The sequence below is a fragment of the Rhineura floridana genome, chromosome 9, assembly GCF_030035675.1.
Source record: "Rhineura floridana isolate rRhiFlo1 chromosome 9, rRhiFlo1.hap2, whole genome shotgun sequence".
Classification (NCBI taxonomy): Eukaryota; Metazoa; Chordata; class Lepidosauria; order Squamata; family Rhineuridae; genus Rhineura; species Rhineura floridana.
Window position 1 is genome coordinate 46,104,622 of NC_084488.1, and position 22,085 is coordinate 46,126,706.

At 40.5% G+C, this 22,085-nt stretch overlaps 1 long non-coding RNA gene across 1 annotated transcript in view; it reads right to left on the bottom strand.

Moving 5' to 3' along the window:
• Positions 1 to 3,250: 3,250 nt before the first annotated feature.
• Positions 3,251 to 22,085, bottom strand: part of LOC133363817 (uncharacterized) — a 74,350-nt gene continuing 55,515 nt past the window's right edge. The window contains exons 3-4 of the long non-coding RNA XR_009757774.1: positions 5,297 to 5,359; positions 3,251 to 4,651 (exon numbers count right to left, since the gene is read on the bottom strand). This is a non-coding gene — a long non-coding RNA (uncharacterized LOC133363817). The remainder of the gene's footprint in view (positions 4,652 to 5,296; positions 5,360 to 22,085) is intronic.

Genomic DNA, 22,085 nt, shown 5'->3' on the forward strand with positions numbered 1-22,085 from the left:
TAGCGTGTCATGCTTAATGACATCACCAGGGCCCACCCCATGACATCACTAAGGCATGCCCCCATGACATCAGTAGGGCCCACCACTGAAATCTCAGGGTTTGGGATGCTTCTGAGCTGGCAACCCCAGTGGTGGAGTGGAGGTAGTAATTTTTGAGCTCAATATAATAATCTAAGTCTTTAGGGCCTGGTTAACTTTCCTCCCATATAGATCTGCCTGGGCTTTAAGATCTGCTCAGCTCCAGGGGCCTTGCTCTCTGTGCCATCATTTCAGGTGGTTACGAGCCCAAGAGACAGAACTTTATGCTGGTGGTGCTACAACTCTAGAATATCCTCCCTCCAGAGTTCTGTGAGGCTCCTTCTCTGATTTTTTTTCTTTTTTCGTTCTTTCAGCAAGCTGAAAACCTTTCTGTGTACACAGACTGTTAACTCTTGAAGTTTTACTTCTGCCAGTATTTGTACTATACTTTAGATCAGAGCTTGGAAAAGTTACTTTTTTGAACTACAACTCCCATCAGCCGTAGGCAACATGGCCACTGGATTAGGCTGATGGGAGCTGTAGTTCAAAAAAGTAACTTTTCCAAGCTCTGCTTTAGATTGCTACTTTTAAGTTTATTTATGTAGCATTTTTGTTGTGTGTGTTTTACATACATATTTCTCATGCTGTGAAGCTGTTCTGAGTGCTGTATAGGAAGAAGAGTGGAATATAAATAACTTATTTACTCACATGTGAAAATTCAGTTTGAATTTTCTCCGTGTGAGGTCTGTATCATTGCCTTCAAGCAAATCTGAATCATCCAGAAGTATGGTAATGCAATTATATTAATCAGTGCATAATAGGCATCAAGGTTAGTCTTCTATGGAATGCAGTCAAATTGTATTGTCCCTTATTTATCCAACCACTTGTTCCAGCTTCAGCAATCCTATCAATTGATGTAGCTTTATCCATCCAGACCCTCCGTGGCGCAGAGTGATAAGCACGGTAATGCAGCCAAAGCTCTGCTCGCAGCTGGAGTTCGATTCCAAAGGAAGGAGGAAGTCGAATCTCCGGTAAAAGGGGTTGAGGTCCACTCAGCCTTCCATCCATCCGTGGTTGGTAAAATGAGTACCCGGCATACGCTGGGGGGTAAAGAAAGGCCGGGGAAGGAACTGGCAATCCCACCCCATATATACAGTCTGCCTAGTAAACGTCGCAAGATGTCACCCTAAGAGTCAGAAACAACTTGCACTATAAGTGTGGGAACACCTTTACCTTTACTTTTATCCATCCAGATACAGCCTAGTATCACTAGTATTTTTTCATGAGATTGCATGCACTTATGTGGCTGAGAAGGGCCACAGCTGCTTATGTACAGAAGAAAGTGGCTGTCTGAATCCACTTTATCTTGGAAGTTTATGAGACTTTACAAGGAATTGTGTTTAGACTGGTTTGTAATTTAAGCCATTGATCTAAACTCCCAGCTACCACATCAGACTTTATTCAAGCTCCTCAACATCTTTTAACTACTTATCATTCATGAATGAAGGTTCAGTGATTTACAAGAAATCCCTGGGCCACCCTGGGCTCCTGCTGGGAGGAAGGGCGGGATATAAATCAAATAATAAATAATTAAAGACTGCTGCACAAATATCTGTACTGTGCAATTGCCTTTATCCAAATGTCTCGGAGAACCAAAGGTATAAACATCTGATCACATTTTGCTCAGAAGTACACTGATCCCAGGTCTCCATCAGGGATGCAGGAATGGAGATAAGCAAGAGGATTCAGACATGTGGCATTTCAGTAGTGAAGGAGGCTCTAACTGAGATTAGCATAATATTCTAATTTTTTCACCACATCAGATTTTTTTTGACATTTTGCATTTATGTGTAGATGACAAAGTACAGGTCTTACATGTTTTGAAAACTCTCTTAATCTTGAGGAAAGACCTTTTATTAAAGCCTCAACTATCGGCTCCGTAATTTTGCTCAGATAAAGTTTCTGTCTGTCAAGTGCTGATGAAAACCATTTATTTATTTATTTTTGCTGTAGTTTAGAAAATTAGATTAGTAAAGGTTTTTGTGTGATCCTGCCATAGAAGCTAATATAGCACCTTAGCAGTCCCAAGGAGGCAAGCATGTGATATTTCATGTGTGCTTGTGTGCCTTTGTTCTGTAAGAGTTTATAACTCTATAAGCAATGGTATATTATTTACAGTGTCTGGAAATACACAGTAGCAAACTTCATAAATGTGGAAAATTCCTATTGCCAAGTGCCAAGGCAGCCTAATTGGTACAATAATTTAAGAGAGTGATAAATTTGGTTTACATTTCATGTATTTGTACTGCTTTACAACAATGCCCCCCTTAAAACTTTTTTTGTATTTTTCCTATTTCTCTTACAAGAAAAGTGACAGGATACTGTACTTAGTATCAGGAACATCGTTTTTCATACCAACATTTTGCTAAAAAGATAATGAAAACTAAATGCAGGATTTTAAATATACTTGTGCATCCTTCCACCCTCCGCTCCAAAAAGAGGTCAATTTCCTTAAACACACACACACACAATGGGAAGAAAATCCCAATTAGTTTGACCAAATATAGTCAATGTGCTACTGGGGATTTCTTTCTGTGTGTAAGCAATGATGATGGTAAGTGCTGGGGAAGGAATACTCTCTAGCCTAGCAGGCAGCATTTAGGGGCTTAGGGGCCAAGATAACAAGGCTGAATGGGTTGTAGATCATGGAATGTAACCTATTTAGCTCAACATGGGATCTATAGCTTCAACAAAGAAAAAAAGAAAGTAAAGAGTATGAATGTTCTCTATGAATCAGACAAAAGTAGGGGGTGAGGGAATAGGCCTGAGTAATGGACCTATTGCTTAGTGTTTACACAATAGAGTAAATCTGGAATCCACTTAAAATCAATCAGCCCTGTAACAGGTTTAACATTAGGAGATTTATGTTATATGAATGTATGCATTTGGACCAGATTATCTTTTTAAATCAGCCTTTCCTTGAACTATGGTTTGTGGGAAGACATCCCATAGGCCAAAGTATATTCAGAGCATCCCTCTCCATGGGCAGAGAAAGAGGTCTTCAGATGGAGAGGAAGGTCCACTACTAGAGGGACTCCCTTTATGCCACTATGGAAGCCCTGCTGGTAGCGCTCCACCATCAGTGCAGATGAAAACAAAAGTGGTTGGAAGGAATATCAGGACATTGGAGGAGCTGCAGGATCCCTTGTTCCTGACTCCCTTGTTCCCCCGATATGCCTCCAAATACAGGTGGAAACTTTGCTGGCCCACAAGCAATGGGAGGTAAATGGTCCCCCAACACCAACACCTTTCACCCTGGCTGGTGAAGGCCAGCAGGGCTTAAGGAATGGTGGGAAACTCTGCTGCAGATCTCCAACCACCAGCATGATTCCTCTCCCCATGTTGAGGATTCACACATGGCTGCTTAGTGAACAAAAGAGACTCTCAATCCTTTATTTCTTAGGGCACATAGTTGATTTGCTGAGCAGCAACGGGATGAAGAAATGAAAGATGGTGAGGCTGAGCCCCTGGGGATATGAAGAAGGCCTAAGCAAATTATCCCAGTAGCAATTCAGACCAGTTGGGATAGAATGAGAGAAGATCTCTGGCAGTGGATAACCAGTTAATGAGAGGAAGAGGAAAAAGCAGATCTATTACAGCTCGACAAACCTCAGAACCAGAACAGGATGGATGAAGAGATGACTGTATGGAGGAAGAATAGCATACTATTTATTTTGCCAAGGACACAAACGAAAGCAAAAAAACCTTAGTTTGCCCTCAGGAGGGTGTTGATCATGGTAGTAATTGCTATGAAAAAAATCTGAAACCAGACCATGCACCAAGGAAAGAAAAGAAAAACAAAAGTATGTGAATGCAACCATCATGACCCTTAAGTGCATTTATTTGTAACTTGTGTTAAATGACAGCTCCCGATTCTCACTTGACTTGACTTGAAAAAGAGAGACTGTCAAACTAAACTTCTAATTGTGTGATTAAAATATTTCATTGGAAGATGGTTAAAATAACATGATCATTTTTTTTAAAAAAAACAACCTCATTAGAACTTTTAGTAGATATATATTTATAGAAAAAATACTCAGTGAAGGAGATGAGTGTTGGCATCTGTAAAGAAATTAATGAAATGAACTATTAAAAATATCTGTAAATTACATGAAATAATTCAACTGTTAAAAAGTAGGTATCCCCCCTTTTTTTCAATAGCACTTCCAGTTACTGTAATGTTCAAGCCTCCTCATAATTATAATTATAAGCAGGAATAGTGTTTTCAGTCTCTGGCATGATTTTAAAGATGACATCGATCCTTTAAATAAAGCCATCCTACAGCTAAATCACCCATCTGGCACAGAGATGGAGAAAATGACCCAGCACATACTCTGCTGTTTTCATATTTGTGAACTTTTCACCCACATTCCCAGTGCTATATTTTGATGATGTCGAGGCATGACAATATTAACTAATTCACAGTAGTGTTGTTATTAAATGCACCAAGAATATATATTTCCTGGGATTCTTCTGACGCGGCAGTTGTAAAGGTCACAGCCATCCCTCTGATACATGGTGATGGAGTTCATTCACTTTATTTGTTAGAGCAGATCAGCGACAAAATCTATGTCTGAAAATAAATATTAAAACAGGGGGCAAGTTGATAACATATAACTTGGACTGTGCTCCTGAGACATTATACACTAATTACTCTGCTTTCACCAAAGTAAATAAATGGAGATTTTACCATACCTGGATGTCTTTTCAGCAATAATTTAAATAACTAGTTTCTGTGTATGGCACGGTGTGAAACAGAGGTCATACAATATACTGGGGAGTAATTGGAAAGGAAAGGAAGCAAACTGAAACTGTAATATAAAAGTGACCTAGACTGGTCAAACTATACATTATGTAGCCTCAAGCTATATGCTTTATTAATCATCACCATTTGATTGCACTGTTACAATCTAGGTAGACTTCAGAGATGACATTTCCATTTAGTGTTTTCATCACTAAATCATACTCATTCACACACTCACATGACACAAAAAGGAATGCATTTGTGTATTGATTTGCATGACCTACAAGGCCTAATGGTGCTTCTGAGTAAAGATGCTTAGGGTGGTGGCATAAGTTACAGTGTAGACAGGGACCCACAAACCTTGGTCATGGCTTCTTCATATGCTTGGAGCCATTGGGCAGGAAAACATTCGTGTATTTTAAAACAGACAATCAATAGTTTTAATAGAATGTATGATCAAACACTGCTATATACCTTTCATGATTATTTCACATTCACTAGTATTCACACATTTCAAAATGTTCCTTGATCCACTGCCTGTAATGTAAATGATAATACTGTTTTGGACATAGGCAGAGATAACATAGGCTGATAACAGATAAGAAACAAATAGAGGTTTATTCAGCTATTTATTACATTTTCAAATATTTGAGAAACCTTAGGTTGGAAATCTTGGCTTATTGTCAGAAGAATTAGTCTCCCAGATACATTTTATTTCATATGCCTTTCCTCATTTCTTAAACAACTCAGTTAATTAAATTCAATTTTATATGTTCAGGTCATTCATACAATTTAGCTAGTGCTGTTTCCAATTTCATCAACATTTATCAACCACACAAAATGGATGAATAAGCCAAAGCTAAACAGACAGCTCAAGAAGACTACACAGAAAGAAAGATCTTGCTTCTTGATACTTTCTAGATACTGTGAGTTAGATTAGGCTGAGAGTTGGTGACTGGTCCAAGGTTCCCCAGTTAGCTTCATGAGTGGTGATTCGAACTCTTCTCTCCGAGGTTCTAGTCCAATACCTTAACCACTACACTACATTGGTTTTCCTAGATCATAGCTCTTAGTCACCAAGCTATTAAAAAAAACTCTAAAAATGAACAGTTTCAAGTTTCTACGCTTCAGTTGCATCTTAGAACATTGCAAAACCAATGGGGGCAGGAAGAGTGAAATCTATATAATCAGCTGAGGAATCATCAGAAAATGCCTACTAGTCACTAAGAGAAATGGAAACACAAATGAAAAAAGACATCTAGAAGAGGTAGAAGGCAACAAAGGGCAAACCAACAGGCTGTCAGACAAATAGCATTGGTGAACGATGGGATGGGGATACAAACTAAATATCAGGCCCACTATGTAATTCACTAATAGGCAAAAAACCTTGTGGTTTAAGAATGTGCCTATAGCCAACAGATATTTCTATCAAACTTTAAAAAGCAGGGAAATTGGGCAGCTTTAGTGAATGCAGCAGGAGACCTGACCTCTTCTCTGAGATAATGTGCTGCCCTACAGATTTGTCAAACTGCAAACACAATTTGGGTTGGTGTTTCACAGTCCAATCCACTTCCTGTGTAGCTTGGAAGAATTTGATAAATAATTTGGTATCTGGTAATTTGGTAATTTGGGCTATAGGTACAAACCACAAGGTTTTTTTGCCCATTAGTGAATTTCTCTGCTTTTTAATCTGGGAGGTAAGAAATGTGATCCTGTGCAAGTTTGCTGAGAATGGATTGATCATTTGCATGCTTATTGAGTTAAGTGGGATTTACTGCCCTGCAATCATGCTTAGAATAGGTGAAACTGACCACAGGGGATGGGGGGGGAGAAGAGGAGGTAAGGGAGGAAGGGTAGAGGGAAGGAGGGGGATGGGAGCAGGCAGGAGGGGGAAGGGAGAAGAACAGGTTTGATCATTTGCATGTTTATTGATTTCAGTGAGATTTACTCCCATGCAATCTTGCTTAAGATAAGTAAAACTGACCGGGGAAGAGGGAGGGCAGGGGAGGAGGAAGAAGGAAGAGGGGAGGGGAGGAGGAAGGGAGAGGAGAGGGGAAGGAGGGGAAAGGCAGGTCTGATCATTTTCATGCTATTGAGTTCAATGGAATTTACTCCTATGCAATCATGATTAGGATAGGTAAAACTGACCATGGGGAAGGAGGAGGGGAAGGGAGAAGGAGCGGATTGGAGGGGGCAAAGGAAGAGGGAGGGGGGCAGGTTTGATCATTTGAATGCTTATAGAGTTCAGCAGTATTTACTTCCGTGCAATCATGCTTAAGATAGGTAAAACTGACCATGGGGAGGAAGGGGAGGGGGGAGGGGGAAGGGGGAGGAGGGCATTGGAAAGGGATGGGGATGGGGAGGGAGGGGTAAAGGAAGGGGGAGTGAAAGGGCAAGAGGGAGGGGATAGGAGGGAGGAGAAGGGAGTATGTGTTTGATCATTTGCATACTTTTTTATTTCAAAGAGATTTATTTCTATGCAATTATGTTTGAAAATGGAAATGGACTTCAAGTCGATCCTGACTTACGGCGACCCTTTCAATAGGGTTTTCATGGTAAACGGTATTCAGAAGTGGTTTTACCATTGCGTTCCTCTGAGGCTGAGAGGCAGTGACTGGCCCAAGGTCACCCAGTGAGCTTCATGGTTGTGTGAGGATTTGAACCCTAGTATCCCAGGTCATTGTCCAACACTGCCCTGCGGGAGGGGCAGGGAGAGTAGGAGAAGGGGGAGGGGTGGAAATTGGGTGGGTGGGCACTGGGCAGAGGGGAAAACCCTTACCTTTCCAAAAGGAAAACATTGTGAACAGTATCATTGCTTTTCAGCGTTTCCCCCACCTTTTTATTCTACAGCAGGCACATGTAGCCTCCCACCCAAATTTAAACCTAAGCTGTCCCTGGCCACATCCACACCAGGCCTTTATTTCACTTTGGAGAGTCATGGCTTCTCTCAAAGAATCCTGGGAAGTGTAGTTAGTGAAGGGTGCTGAGAGTTGCTAGGAGATGCCCTGTTCCCTTCACAGACTTTCAATCAGAGTGGCTGAGTGTTAAACCACTCTGGCCACTGGAGCTCTCTCAGTGGAACAGGAGTCTCCTTTCAGCACCCTTCACAAACTACACTTCCCAGGATTCTCTGAGGGAAGCCATGACTGTCTCAAGTGAAATTAAAGTCTGGTGTGGGTGTGGCCCCCTGATTAGCCAAGCCAAGCAGCCGTGAGTCTGGCTTTTAGAACTCTGACAGTTGGTTCTTAGTGAGCATGCCCAACATTATCATTCAGTTCAATGCAAAATTTATTACATTAGTTAAAAATCAGCCAGGCATTTTTTTTTTAACTTTTAAACTCAAGAAGATAAAGGTGAGAGTATGGGGTAAGGTCAGTAATAGGATTACAGGTACTCTGTGAACATGGCTGATTTTTAATTAATTTCAACAGATTATGAGAACTCTGACAGAAAAAAGTCCAAAAGGGCTCTGGGGTTTTTTTCCTCTCTTTTTAGACTTTGAACTCTCTATTCTCTCTGACTGTTTGTGTATCACCATGATTATTTACAGGGTTGTTAAGCAAGCGTTTCTGAGTTCAGGACTATAAGTTTTGTAAGGTTTTGTTTTGAAATGAGCTTATGGGAAGCATCAGAATGGCATGGGGTTATTTTCAATTTAACATTGCGGAATGTGAAAAATCTACACTGGCTATAGTATACAGCCACTCTCGTGGCTGTATAATAAAGTCTTCCTTTCCATTCTGGATATTCCACCATGAAGAAAAACAGCTCCATGTCAAACAGCATGACTTACAGCACAAACATCCACTTCATTAAATACTGTCACATAAAGGCCCTAAACAGTGAAAGTCTGTCTGCACAGTGATGAAAATTCTCTCTGCAACCATGTTGCACATCCAGAGACCACTACTAGGGTTTTACAAAGGCCAGCAGGATTGTTCTTTGCCTACATGGACTTTCTTCCCTTAGGGAAGGAAGGGAGAAGGATTGCAAAGTGTTCTCGGAGTGTCTAGAGTCTATGCCCTGTTTGTGTTCAGAGTGCTCAGCAGGATAGAGGTGTTTACCACTTAAAGCAGCTTTCCCCAACCTGGTACCATCAGACATTTTGGACTACAACTCCCATGAGCACCAGCCAAGCACTGTCAATGGTTTGGGATGGTGGGAGTTGTAGTCTAACCCATTTAAAAGGCACCAGGTTGGGGAAGGCTAACTTAGAGGAATCAAAAAGCACCATCCCTCCTCTGATCTCTCTTCGCCCTTTAGGCAAGTACACAAACCCCACCTTCCTAATGCAACAACATATCATAAAAAGGTACCTTCCCTCTCCTCCCATCCCCAATACTCCAGAAATGCACATCTCAGAATCTGTTTATATATGTAGAGTTGGAACATATGAAAGGGCTACCTCATCCAGTCCTGTTCTGGAAAGTCAAACCCATCTACACACTAGCCAGCCTCCCCCAAACACACACATCAATGCATACAGTGCATTGCTTGCAATTAAGTTCCACTAACTTGGGATCTGAAAGTGTGTAAATATTGTGGAATTGGAACCTCAAATGGAAAATAAAACAAAATAAAGAGAGCTAAGAAATAATCAGGGCACCTGGATGCTGTGTGTCTGGCCATCTTTAACTCAACATGACAAGAACTTTTTTTGTAACAGAGCTCAAGCCAGAAGAGCACTCTAATTTGAAACATTGATTGCAATCAGAGAAGTGGCTACTGTACATAATAGCTGTTCAGTTCCCCTTTGTGCTCCACTGATGTGACCCAATTTATAAAATGCTCAGCACTGATGCACTAAAGAGTGGTGCATTTAAGGACCAGCTTCTGGAGATGTGGACTGTTACCTATCCCTGCTGCTCCTGTCTTATGCCCTACTCTAGCCCCTTCATAAAATCTATCTGATCATTTTCTGATTTCACATACAGCCTTTGTAACTGTATTTTATTTGCATATTGACTTTCTGTAAATATAAAGAAAATAAGCATCCCGGGAGAAAAGGCTAATATGTTAAGATTCCCCTTCCTACCCAACGTTGCAAACCCCCATGACCAGGCCACTACCCATAAGGAAAGTGGTACAGTTGCCCAAAGTGTTAGTCATGAAAAGACCTTTTGGAAGGATTTTGCTATGTGGAATCACTTTTTAAAAAGTCCTTATTATTTACAATAAATCTGTTTTACAAAAATAAACTATACCAACTTTAACAAACATTAAAGTACAATGTCTATTTTCTCAGTACATATTCTAACTCTCTGATTCCCACTTCTCCACAGACACAACTGGCCTTTAACAAATCCATCAACTTTCCAGAGCATTCTCTGTTCTGAAGGTGGACTTAGCACTGGCGCATCTTTACTATGACTTGGGCTAGGGCCATTACTTTGCATGCAGATAGTCCCAGGTTTAATCTCTGGCATCTTCAAATAGAGCTAGGAGAGAACTCTGTCTGAAATCCTGGATAGCTGCTGCCAGTCAATGTAGGCAATACTGAGCTAGATGGACCAATGAGCTGACTTTGTGTAAGGCAACTTCCTATGGTCCTGGGTGCCAATATACATTATGAAGGGCATCCAAGTGTCCTCAAATCTGTTTTTAATTTTGGGGGCTTTGCTGGCCTTGCAATGCTGCATGAACTTTTCATGGAACACAAGTTGCCAAACCCGGGCAATCCATCCCTTTACAGAGAAGCCCACTGTTTTCCAATGGCTTGCCAACATTGCTCAGGTACCAGCAAAAATGTAGCCAGATCTCTATGTACTCTTTCCCCTTTTTATACCTCTGGAGTAGACAATAAGGCCAGTGCCAGAATTGCTTATTGTAGGCAGTAATCATAACTTTCAGTTTGGAGCACATTTCAGATTCAAACTCATTTAACATCTGGAGTATGTAGAGACTAGGACTGGCCAGTGTTATGATAAAGTCTTGTTCAAACAGAAGCATATAGAATATTCCAGGTTCCAATATATTTCTTGATATTCAACTCTTAAGTGATCAAACACTGGAAAAAATATGTGCATGCCCTGAGTGAGTCTTACAAATGTATTGGATACTGTGGCCAAAATACCATAATTAGTTCTTGTCTATTGATTTTACCAATTTTCACATGCATAGTCTTCACACAATTCATTTCATTTTAATCTCTTTGTATGGTTCTCTATTTCTAGACAGATTGAAGCATATCCAATCAGTTGAATTGCTTGATTATGCTGCCTTCTAGTGGAAGACTGAAATAATTCATTTGTTAAATCTTTGCTTATGCATTTCTCATGTGAAGGAATGCTAAAATTACAAACTACCTACAGCTGAATGTTTGAGGGGTTGTTCTTGATTTACTTGTCTGATTTTGTAATGACCTTGTGGTGCCCCTCTTGGGCAAATGTGATGCTTTCTAACACATCTGAGTAATCCCAGTTTCTCAAATTTTCAGTCTCTGCCAAAGTCATAATAGTATCATTAAAAAGTGGCCAACAATACCCTGTGAAGGAAAAAAAAAACAGCTGTGCGCTTCTCGGTGAATGTCCTATGTTGAGGCTAAAGGATAACATTCCATTATAAATATTTTTGACTTCACATTGATGCATCCTCTTCCCAAATTTCCAAGCAATGCCTAAAGGAGTTGATGGTTGAAGTAGGGTTCCTACTCAATTTTGCTAAAAGTTAAATTTCAGGTTCTCTATTCAGGCAAAACATGTGAGAAATTATGATGGGAGCCAAAAAGACTGACAATGGGCAAGTAAGATGACTGATAAAATTCTGTACATCCCTAGGTTTCCAAACTATTTCACTTCCAAGTGAATGTGGACGTTTCTGGTGAAAAATCAAAAAGATTTCTAGGGAACCTAAAACAGGTTTTGATAATAGTTTTCTTGCAACAGAGATGTCTGCCAGGGGAACAGGGGAGCTCCATGATACATCCATCACCTGATTTTTATTATTATTATTATTATTATTATCATTATCATCATTATCATTATCATTATCTTTATTTATACCCTGCCATTTTTCCAAAACTGGAACTCATGGCAGCTTCCAGATAAAAAATACATATAATTAAAAACATACAAAGTCTACATTAAAATAAGATTAAACTATTTCCAATATTAAAACCATACACACACATAGTTTAAAAAGTTCAAACTAGTTTAAAAATGATATAATAGACATTAGCAATGCAGCACCCTTCATGCCCTATCCTTAGCCTTCAATTCCAAAGGCTTGTTGGAATAGGAAGGTCTTTGCTTGTCGGCGGAAGGACTGCAAAGAGGGGGTCATTCTTATCTCCCTAGGAAGGGAATTCCAAAGCCTAGGGGCAGCGACTGAGAAGGCCCTCTCATGCGTCCCCACTAGTCGTACTTGAGAAGATGTGGGTATTGAGAGAAGGACCTCTCCTGAGGATCTCAGGGCCCGGGCAGGCTCATACAGGGAGATATGGTCTGATAAATAGCCTGGACCTAAGCCGCATAGGGCTTTATAGGTCAACACCAGCACTTTGAATTGTGTCCGGAAACAGACTGGCAACCAGTGGAGCTTTTTTTAACAGGGGGGTAGTACGGTCCCTGTAACCAGCCCCAGTTAGCATTCTGGCTGCAGCACATTGTAGCAACTGAAGTTTCCGAACAGTCTTCAGAGGCAGCCCCACGTAGAGCGCGTTACAGTAATCTAAACGGGATGTAACTAAGGCATGTGTCACCGTGGCCAGATCAGACAGCTCAAGGAACGGGCGCAGTTGGCGCACTAATCTTAATTGTGCAAAAGCACTCCTGGCCACTGCAGAAACCTGGGACTCCAAATTTAACGCTGAGTCCAGGAGCACACCCAAACTACAAACCTGTGTCTTCAGGGGGAGTGTAACCCCATCCAGCACAGGCTGTATCCCTATTCCCTGATTTGCCTTACGACTGACCAGGAGCACTTGATTTGAATGCCATACTTCCTCTGATTCAGGAGTGGGAAGCTTTTGCCCTTCAGATATTGATGGACTACAGCTCCATAATCCCTGACCATTGGTCATGGTGACTGAGGTTCATCGGAGTCTAACAACATCTGGAGGGCCACAGGTTTCCCATCCTTACTGTATTTGGTACTGTCACATAACATTCCAGCTTCCCAAAGGTAGATTTTTTTCAAGATAAGAATAGGCTCGCCACTTTCCCACTCCTCCATATACGACCACACAGGCCTGTAAATGGGGGGCTGTACTGGAAAATACGTGCAAGACAAATATGTATTTTGAGGAGATAGGTGGAATCCAGTAATTGTCCTTTTGACACCCCAATCTGAGACCCTTGTACGGGCCAGAATTTGCAAAATAATATGATTTTATATATAGCTGTGCCATTGCAAAATCTGATTCTCCTTTCAGGTTGTGGCTTGTAAGGAGCTACGTCTGTATAGGAATGAATGACAGACGCTGTCAGAGGAGGGGCTGTGGTCTTCAGTTTCATATATGCTAATTGGGAAATCAAGATGTTTGATAATGTAAATAAAACATTCTGCAAGTATGTTTTGTTTAGTTGTTTTTCACTGCATATTTGCCTATGTAAATATGCACACATAAGGGTTTACTATTTATTTTTTCATTACCCTTTCAATTATAATGTAATACACTTTTTTCTCTTTCTTTTTTATGGTGTGGGGGCCTTTGAATCTTGACATGGCTTAGGTGCTCAGCATGTCTTAATACGGCCATGCCTGGGACTTTCTGCACACAAAGCGGATGTTCTTCCACTAAGCTACAGCCCTTTCGCTAATCACAATATATTTTCTTCTCTCACAAAGTTACATTCTGGTATCTCATACGAAATCTAAAAGGCCATCTTACAATTTTCCTCACTGGAAGATTTATTCATGTATAGAATTGTCAGCAGAAATAATAGGTGCTGCAGTATATACTGAACAGTTTCCCTACAATAGCATACTATAATAAAGTTACTAATGATGCTAAGCTGCTTTTAATGTCATCATATCCTTGTGTGAAATAACACACTATTTGACAGGAATAATCATAACCTCAAATCAAAGCAATACTGATGTAAAACAACTGTGTTTGCAGCTTTGTAAAGGTAGCTTGGGGAAATGTTTGCAAAGATTGTTGGTCCATTTGCATTATTTGACTAACATATCATTTTAAATAAATAATAATGTTCATTATCCTAAGCAATTCACTAGAAGGAAAGGACTACAGAACCATCATTCTCCTTTTATGACACACGTGTACATTTCTTCTTTCAAAGGCAGTCCTAATATGATGTTTATTCTTGTATAATAAAAGAGGTTTAAAATATAGATGTAGAAATAAATTATTTAATGGCTCAGCATAACTCAAATTTAAGTAAAACAGCTAAAATTAATTGGCAACCGGACTAATGAGTGTCTCTTCTGTCCTATTATCCTGTATTATAAAATGTTAGGAGTTTTCAAAACATTTTATAAAGCTGAAGGGTAAGATGGCATTTAATCCAATGCATTAGAAGATCAAGGAATTTAAGGAATTGAGTTATTTGTTCCATGTGTATGTGCCAATTACATGCTGGTCACCTATTAAGATAGTGATCTGAGAACAGATGTCCGAAGGTGCAAAAAGATGTAAAACCTGTTTGAATTAGGCCAATTCAAGGCTAATTTGTATTGTGTGAAAGTACTATAAAACAGCAGTTTTTTCATGGAAACAGTATTATGAATAAACAATAAGGAAAAATTATTTTTCAGAAGAAACAAAATACAGTTGCATACACAGCCATGAAAAACTCAATTATGTGCTATAGTAAAGGCACAGGGTTGTATCCAATTGGTGTCCCTCCACTGACAGAAGACTCTTTGGTCCAATGGAGACTTCCATCAGCAGAACAGGGAACAAGGTGATCTTCAACATCCCCCCCCTCCCTTCTGTAGCCCTCTGCTGTTCCAAAAGGTCTCCCAACCATCTGGAATAGATCTCAAGGGCATAGGATCACCTGACTCACTGTTCTACTGTTAGAAGGCTCTCCTGAATTAAAGAGCCTTTTGTCACTGGAGAAACATGAACTGGACAGAACTCATCCCAGATTACTGGGAAGGCCTGGTTCTAGCTTAGATGCCATGACACTTTGCAATGATACTTTGATGATGAGCAATATAAAACTTTGAGCTAGGATAATGCAGAAGCAATAAGATGCTATCACAGGTAACAGTGGATATCCTCCAGCAATACTTCCTCTAGAAAGTTCCATAGCTTCTTCTTATAGAGCTGTTGATCCAGGCTGCATTATGAGATACCATCTCCTAGCCCAATTATGCATACAAAATGCATAATGAAGGCTGGGGCTACAAGGCCTTTTCAGTAGTGGCACTCCAGTTACAGAACAGCCATCCCAGGAAGGCTTGCCTGTCACCATCTCTGTAGTCTTTTCACTAAGACCTTTTAAATAAATTATATAGTTCAGTTTTTAATTTTGTGTTTTTAACTTCGGGAGTGTGGTGAGTTTTGCTTTTGATGTATTTGTGTGGCTTTGATTTTATGTTTCATTTTGCATTTAAATTGTTTTTTACAATTTATATGGCAAGCTGTCCAGACAACATTATGGGGCAGCATATAAATGCTGCAAATAAATAGACACAAAGATGCAGCTACATGTCAGTGACTGGTGGTGAAAAATACCTTCAAAAACAGCTGTTTGACCTTTGCACCCTTCAGACCAAATGAAATTTTCAATGCAGAAGTCACTGATAAGCAGAAAACTGCATGAATTCCATGTATCATTCACTGTTTGGGACCAAGGCATATATGTCTCACCACCATCTGGGACTTTCCAATGCATAGATGCTGCTGACAACTTTCTGTATGAAAACTCTTCTGCCTCTCAGGTAATTGGAATTTAATTCCAAAGCAAAACACCCTTGTCCAAATGTCTTGTACCTCATTACATCTCAGTGGCGAAGGACTGTAAGGATAGAGCATCTGTTTTTCATGCAAAAGGTCCCAGTTTCAATCCCCAGCATCTTCAGAGAGCACTGGGAGAGACCCCCGTCTGAAACCTTGGACAGCTACTACTGGTCACAGTAGACAACAGATGGACTAATAGCACAAAGCAGCTTCCTATGTTTCTACGTGGGATAAAAAATGGCTGCATAACTTGGGATGTTCCAAACAAGTGGCAGTAAAGTAGAACTAAGTTACATTTCTTCCCATTCTGTTTGAGGTGATGCATTTCCCCCAGTGGGAAGAGGTGTGAGCTCAAAATATGACTTGCTCTTTCTTATTATAATGAGGGGTTATTATTTAAATTATAATATTCTAAATTATAACAGATATTAAATATTATTTGAACATACTCTGAAAAGGTCAGACATGCAGACTGGCATGACAGCTCTGCATGAACTTAGGCGTTCAGCTTTCTAACTTTTCTCCACATACTGGAACTGGATTGTTGTATTGCTCTTTGTTAAAAGGTGCAGTCACAGTAAGAAAACTTTTGTATTTCTTTAGAAATAAAGGCAGACTTTATGTGGTTGCTCAATATAACATTCAGCCAGCAGAAGATGCCATAATTCAGAATAATTAGTCACTCATCTATACAACAGTTCAAAACTAGCTAAGGGGGAAATCTGGAATGAACTGTGTCCTTACAGTGGGAAAGCACTGGGACGGAGCAAGACAAAACAAGAGACACTGAACAGCTACAGTATCTCTTTTGCCCTTCTTCCTGGTAACATCTAGAGTAACACAACCTGTAATATATTAGCATGCTGTAGATTTACCTACCCCTGCCTTACCTCTTTGGCTGGTACCATTGTGGAAACACACAGAGCAATGTTATCTCATCTCACATTGTGTTATACTACATCAGGGTGCCCTCCAGATGTTGTTGAACTCTAACTCGTTAGCTCCAACCAGTATAGCCAAGGGAGAGAGATCATGAGAGTTATAGTCCAACAACATCTGCAAGACATCACATTGGCTATCCCTGTATTAGATGCAACCATAAACAGGAGAGAAGACACAGAGAGGAGCAGCTCTGTGGCTCTTGAAAGTTCTCTAGATTCAGCTTTAGTCTCTTGTACTTTATAGTGATGGGCTTGGAAGCAAAATTCCAAGGCAAAATTTAGCATACAATGAATGCATAAGAGAAGTAAAGCAAAATATGAGAAACTATGGCCTTGTCCATACCAGAGTCTACTGTGTGCTTGCACCTGTTTGTGTTCCCATTTAATTTGTATAGTCCACATAATGTTACCCTCAAGCAACACCAATATCGATGCTTTCCCCCTGTAAATTCGAGTTTACCTGATTTGGGGATAATCTGATAAATTTGGAGAAATCAGGCTCCAAATCACTCAGCTCAGTGTGACAGATTCTTTGTTTTGGCGTTTTGGGGTGGGCGGATCAATTGTCACCTTCTGCTACTCCCTTTTCCACGACCACCACTTCCTCCATCATTTCTTTTCCATCTGTGCTCATAACTATTTTCAGTGCACTCCCGAATGGAGGATTTTTTTTCTTTTGATCCCTCAGATTTGCACAAAACCAGAAAACTGCACAAGCAAACCACATTAAAAATCTCTACACAAGATATATTGGGCAGCAATCTGAAAACTGTGTGCTAGGAATTTATAATTGCTTTCATTTCTTTTCCAGTGTGCTAATAAGTACGCATCAGGAGCTTAGTCTTTTATATATTTTTTCTTTTGATCCCTCAGATATGTACAAAACTGGAAGACCACACTAGCAAATTGATAATTGCCTGACTGTGTGCGCTGCCTCTTGCACACTTTTTGGGTGGTAATTTTGTTTTTAAGGTACACACACAGCTATCTATGGATATGCTCTGTCAGTACTTCATGGGCATAATAAAACCAACTGATTAGAAGGCGGGGTCAAACACAAGAGGGAAAGCCCGCTAGTATGAACAGGAAAGACTGAAGTTGCTTCTTATATACAAATTCAAATACGTACCGGTGTGGACTACTCTGGTCTAATTTGAATGGGTAAAAATGTAGATTAACAGCTGAATAATGCTCAAATGTGGACAAGGCCTACATTTACATAAAGGGAAAGGCACAGTCTATGTCCTTGGTCCTCGGAACTAAACTTCATACCTGTACAGGCTAGAAGAGAGACAGTTTGGTACACAGAATTCATTTAGACTTTTCTGGATATTTTTTTAAAAAAAAGCTTTATTCTGATTACATACAAGCAAGATTATGTTCCTGTGCCCATATGAGTTATTGAAATGAAATGAGACATTCAAATGAGAGAGCAACATCACTTCTTAAAACATACACATAATGCTAAGAAATGAAACAGCAGGAAAAAAAACATTTCAGCAAAAAAGGAGATGAAATATAATGAACCTATGAAAGAAGTTTAAAGCAAGAAGAAACATTTAAAGGAAATAATAGACAAAGCAGCTGCCTATATTGTGTGAGGAAAAGCATTAAGGCAGAATCAATAAATCTATCACTGGGTTCAGGATTGCTATATCTTATATAAAATATGCAGAACAATATTGATAAAGTGAACAAACTTTATAAATAACCTTTTTATAAAAATTTGAAACACAGACTGCATGCATGCTTGAAGAACTATGAGGGTGTAAAGGAGTAGTTAAGTGAAGGTAAAGAAACTTGTACTATTAGAATTAAAATAAGAGGAAATAAAAATAGTACAGGAACTAGAAGTAAACAGAGTGCATTTGCAAAGACCAGAAAAAACATGGGGTGGAATGAAACAGGATGAAGCAATGTGCTGGAAGCAAAAAGAGTAGTGTTCAAGGATAATTAATATTCCCAAAATGATATCGCTCATCTAGCATTCAGAAGCCTCTAAGCAAAATTGTATAACATCTGAAAAAGGAGGACTGGAACATGGTCCAGTGTAAGGAAAATGCACAGGGGAGATCAGGGGATGATTATACTATACCGCTGTGTATATCCACTTCCCCAGCAGATAAGAACCTCCAAAAGAAGTGCTACAGAGTTTAGTTTTCTTTAGATGAAAGTGCACTAGGGGGTTATAACATATTTGGAGTGAGAGTGAGAATAGCAAGAGTAAATTCACACTTCTATAGTAGTCAGCAAATGAGTTTACCCTCTGACAGATATCCAGATAACTTTCAGAGTCTCCCAGCCCACGTTTTATCCCTGTTTCAGTTGTCCCTAGCTAGAAACTCCCAGCTCTCTTAATTCTGAATGAGGGATGAATGGGCCACTCTAGTTTTGTTCTATTTTCATTTTGCATGGGTCCCCCCTCTGCTCAATCCCGTAAGGGCTGGGTCTATCATGGTTCAGGTGGCGAGTCAGGTGGGGCAACAAATTTTGCCACCCCTATTGCAGCTGTTGCCACCACTCCTTTCCCTCCTGCAAGTCCTTGTTTCCATCTCACTGCCCGCTCCCTCTGTCCTCTCCCCTCTCCCTCCTACTGCAGGCAAAGCAGTGATCCTTGCCTCATTCTGAAGAAGAGGTCCTTTCTCAGAGGCATTGAGAATAAGGCCACTGAAAGACCAGCCCGGCCCTACTTTGCTGTGACAGAAACAAATGTAAACAGTAATTTCCACCACTGCAGCAAACCAGGGGCAGCATAGGTGATGTCTGGGTGATCTTGCCTCTGCCTGCTATTCACAACATCTAAGCTGTGTTCAGGGGTTTGCCTTAAAAGCAAGGATGGGGCAAGGAGTGCATATGCAAGCTCCATATTTGACCTCCCCCAGAACATTCATCCCCATGTGCATCAGCCCCAACCTTCCTGTGTTGAATGGGAAAGGTCTTCAGGGAGCTCTTACTAATTTTCCTTGAGCGCGAGTAGAATCCTCTGCACGATCAAGGACACAGCTTTTTCAGGGTCCTAGATTTCACAAAGGGTTATACTTGTGTTCAAGTAAACATGAGTAGAACCCCCCCCCGGACCTCCCCAAAGCAATACAGGACAGCTGGGGACTGAGCAGGCAGGGCCAACATGCATTAGGACCTTGGGGATGAGGCTTGTATACATGCCGCAAACCCCATCCCCACTTTTAAATATGACGTGTTAAAGTATTTGCCTGAAAACAGCTTTAGTCATGCCCTGAGTTCTTGTGCTCAAGCTGATCCAACTCCTACATCTTTGGCTGGCAAAGATTTTGACAAAGGCTGTACCACAGCTTTTGTGATAGTGTAATTGACCTATGATTCATCAAGGTTACTACAGCCCATCAGGCATGCGTTGTGGCCTGTCAGGTGCTTAACAGCCCATCTATATTTGCAGTCTCAGGCATTAAAAATGGGAGGTAAACCTCAGCTGGGTTTGCTATATCTGGCTGTTCAGCTGCATTCCGCTTGGTGAATAGCAAGTAGTGCTAAGCTGCTTCAGAGTGATCCTTTGGGCTGTTCAACAATGCCAGTGAAGCTGCACCAATGGCTGCTGGTTGCGCTCTTGACACATGGATAGGTCTGAATCTCTGTTGTGGATCAAAGGGGTAAGCTCTCCCACTTCTGCCAGCGTGGCATGGCTCCAGAATCTCGTAGAGTGCAGAATTAGGCTATAAAAGACCTCCAGTCAAAATACTTTGCCTTAACTGGATTTGGAGATCTGCCATCAGATGATAATACAGTTTACTAAATATATAAAAATGATTAACAGGAATTACAATAGGTTTCCAGCCTATGTTACTGAAATGTATATAAAAAGCTTTAAGGAGTTTTGATAGCTTAATTGAATAAATGACTCATTCCATCAAGGGTGGTCAACCTATTTACGCCTGTAGACACGTTTGGATTTTTGAGAAAGTGCCATGGGAACCACCCCACCTTCCACTGGTCACTTCTACCTGCCCTCCCGCAACCAAGTCACAAGGAGAGAAAGTGTGTCCTTCCACACTTTCTCTGTCAAGGGAAAATAGGTAACTACCCTCACCACTTCATGACCAAAGGAGAAGTGAGGGAGGTGAGATTTTGTGGATGTCAGAGGAAGCCCTCAAGGTTGTCTTGGTGCCCATGGATGACACATTGGTGACACCTCCATGATACCAACATGGTTTGAAATGAGTGGGTGATTAGGGATTCTGAGTCCTGAGACGGGAATTTCAATCATGATTAAATTCTAAAAGGTTAAAGTAAAATATCCCGTATTTTATCTCTCCCCCCCCCTTGCTTAATGGAGCTTGAATTTAGGAGACTGTTACTTTTTGTCATTGCTGTGTTGATAAATCATTCAAGTTCCGCAAAAAGGTATTTACCCAATAAAAGCAGCAGTAGCAGCAATGGTGGAACTCAGGAGCCAGCAGGAAAATTACATGTTGCAGGGAGGCTTAAATGAGATGTGTTGAGGAAAATTAGGCACAGTGTAAACATATGTTAACCTCTGAGCTGAACCTAGGGAGTGATACGCCATGACATCAGTTCAGTGTAAAAATGTCAGATCCCATTAAGTTACCAATCATAGTACCTACAAGGTGCAATTTCTGAGGAGATGAAAGGCGGGGTGGCTAGTGCTACTGAAATGTTGATAAACTCTCAGGCACTGCCTGAACAGACAGGTTCTGGTGAAATGATTGAAAAGACCAAAATACCTTCCTGCCTCAGACTCCAAGCCTATTCTGTTTTGTGATTTCAAACACCGTTCACCAGTCCAGCCACTACCAAATAAATAAAATGACAATGCATGTGGAAGATGCTAACCCAGCTCCCTTTTTAGCATTGCAATGAATGTTTGGAATGATTAGCAATTGAAAGAATTGTAACATTTCAATCTTGATAATTCTAGCACTTCAGGAGCTGTTTTTTCACATTATATGGGACTAAATATTCAATATATAATTAGCGTAATCTGTATCTCATTTTGAGTTCTGCCCCTGGTGAGTGGCAGGATGCCATTATTTAAGGGAGAAAGTATTTCCGTTTAGGTCATGTGAGACCAGGAATTCCTGTGTCACTGGCTTACAAAGTAGCTCCAAATACTAACACATTTTCTCCCCTTCTCCCCCCTACCCACAAATCTGAAAATGTGCCTCTGATTAGTCCTTCACTTCCTAGCTTCTTTGCATGAAAGTACCTATTTAATGAGGCAATAATCTTCTTTCAGTCTTCTTAATGAGGCAATAATCTTCTTTGCAGTCCAAACAAACATCCTGGGACGCTTCTCATTCTAACACCATAAGAATGTATAAGGGGGCCTTTTGGATCAGAACCAAAGCCCATCTAGTCCAGCATTCTGTCCTCATGGTGGCCATTTTGATGCCTATGGGAAGCCCACAATCAGGACATTAAAGCAATAGCACTTTCTTCACTCATGATCCCCATCAAC